Source organism: Grampus griseus, assembly GCF_964374135.1.
Source record: "Grampus griseus genome assembly, chromosome: 5".
NCBI classification, from domain to species: Eukaryota; Metazoa; Chordata; class Mammalia; order Artiodactyla; family Delphinidae; genus Grampus; species Grampus griseus.
Genome location: NC_138998.1, coordinates 139,698,913 through 139,701,122, shown reverse-complemented (window position 1 = coordinate 139,701,122; position 2,210 = coordinate 139,698,913). Strand labels below are relative to the sequence as shown.

Here is a 2,210-nt window from a genome sequence, read left to right as displayed (position 1 = left end):
TGCTTTGTATTGTAGGATATAAAAGCTACCCCCCATCTGTGGAATGTTAAGCTGACATCCAAGACAGTCAAAGCCTCCCATATTCAATATCCCACTATTTTCTCATTGTACCAAAAAATAAACAGCAAGTGGTTTCACCCCTTAAAAAAAGACATTCACCTTCCTTCCGCGCCGACAGTGCTCTCTCAGACGTGGTGAGCATTCCTAAAACCCACCGGCCCCACAAAGAGACACAGCACAAGGGCAAGGATTCTCTGTGTGCCCAGGGACAGCTGCGTCCTGACAGAAGCAGAGTGGCTATGGTGGGCAGACCGAGCCGATTTTCCGGAAAAAGGCTGAAACTACAAAGAAGATTGTGCTGAGGCTTGAATGCGTTAAGCCCAACTGCAGATAAGAGAACGCTGGCTCTTCAGAGGTGCAGGCATTTTGAACTGGGAAGAGATAAGAAGAGAAAGGGCCAAGGGATCCAGTTCTCAGCTTCATATTTTGTTTTATTATGAAGACAATAAAAACTTGAGACTGTTTACTTCATTTAGCTTCAATTTTTTTTTTTTTTTTTTGCGGTACGTGAGCCTCTCACCGTTGTGGCCTCTCCCGTTGCGGAGCACAGGCTCCGGACGCGCAGGCTCAGTGGCCATGGCTCACGGGCCCAGCCACTCCGCGGCATGTGGGATCTTCCCGGACTGGGGCACGAACCCGCGTCCCCTGCATCGGCAGGCGGACTCTCAACCACTGCGCCACCAGGGAAGCCCTCAATTGGATTTTTTGGAAGGGAAATAAACTAGTGCCATCCATACAATTCTCCTTGGGAAACTAAAAAAAAAAAAAGCATTTACTCTTAAAAAAAGTGGGATGAGGTAGGATTCCCTCCTTTCTAAGAAATGTTTCTAGAGCTACTAAAAAACTTGCACTTACAAAATAGTTGATAAAAATACTCCTCTGGATTGTACAAGAAGGGAGACAGGGACCACTGATAGGACGGGGTGTGTGTGATATTAAGCAGACTCGGCTTCTTTCTCTCCTCCTTCATCAGAGGGCAGGCTGTCCTCGTTTTTAGTTTCTCCGTTTTCTGCAGGTAAGTCTCCTTTAGTCTCTTGGTTAGCCACTTCAGCCTGCTTTCCCTTTGCTCCCCTTTTCCCTTTTGTTTGCACTTTTTTTGGCTGAAGATATGTTCTTTCCAGCCACTTATTTTACTTCGTTTCACTTTTGCAGGAGGCGTTTTAGCTGACAACCCCGCCGATCTCCTCTCGGGCTCCTGCTTCACCACTGCCTCAGGGGAGCTGACCTTCCTCGTGGGCATCATGGCTGCAGGGCCAGCGCATGCCGGGTGCCTGCGGGCTGTGGTGCAGGGGGAGCCTCTGCAAAGCTGGGCTGCCTGGCCGCTGCCAGGGTACTGTCTTAAACAGCACACATGTATGGTCTCCCGGTGTGGAGGCCAGAATTGGAGATCAGGGTGTGGGCAGGGCTGGTCCCTTCCCAGGGCAGCGAGGGAGAATCCATCCCCTCTTCCGGCTCCTGGCGTTTGTTTGCTGGCGTCTCTGGGGTTCCTCAGCTCGTACAGGCATCACCCCGATCTCTGCCTTCACCCTCACAACATCTTCCCTCTGCGTCCAGAGTTTCCTTTTTTTTTTTTTTTTTTGATAAAGACACCGCCATATGTCTTTGGATTAGGGCGCACCCCACTGGCCTCATTTTAACATGATCACATCTGTAAGGACATCATTTCCAACTAAGGTCACATTCAGAGGTATTGGGAGTTAGGACTTCAACATATCTTTGTGGCGGGACACAATTCAACCCACCAGAGGGGCAGCTCAAAGCTGCAAGACGAGTCCAGCCCCTCCTTCGTGCACCCGCGTGGCCGCGCCGCCGTTCCCCTTGTCCAGGAGAGTCCAATTTGAGAATCCCGCCTCACTTGACACCTGACGAGCTCACTGTGCACAGAGGCCCCGCTCGTGTCCGGAATCACGGCGATTATGGAAGGAAGGTGCAGGCCTGCATGTGGGATGGCCCAGAAAGTGCCGGCTCAGCCTCCGTGGTGTGAACGCGGGCCCCTCAGGAGCAAGGACACTGGGGCCGTCCTGGGGAGGGCGTTGAGGGGATGCCCAGAGAAGACACCATCCCCAAGAAGCTCTTGCCACAGTAGGGTGCCGGCGGGGAGCTCTTCGGGACCAAAGAAATAGTCCAAGGAGTGCCTTCAGGGCATCCTT

At 51.9% G+C, this 2,210-nt stretch overlaps 1 pseudogene across 1 annotated transcript; it reads right to left on the bottom strand.

Moving 5' to 3' along the window:
- Positions 1-995: 995 nt before the first annotated feature.
- LOC309823223 (non-histone chromosomal protein HMG-14-like) lies at positions 996-1,300 on the bottom strand (annotated as a pseudogene). The gene has a single exon. The product of its transcript is annotated as a non-histone chromosomal protein HMG-14-like (transcript).
- Between the last annotated feature and the right edge of the window lie 910 nt (positions 1,301-2,210).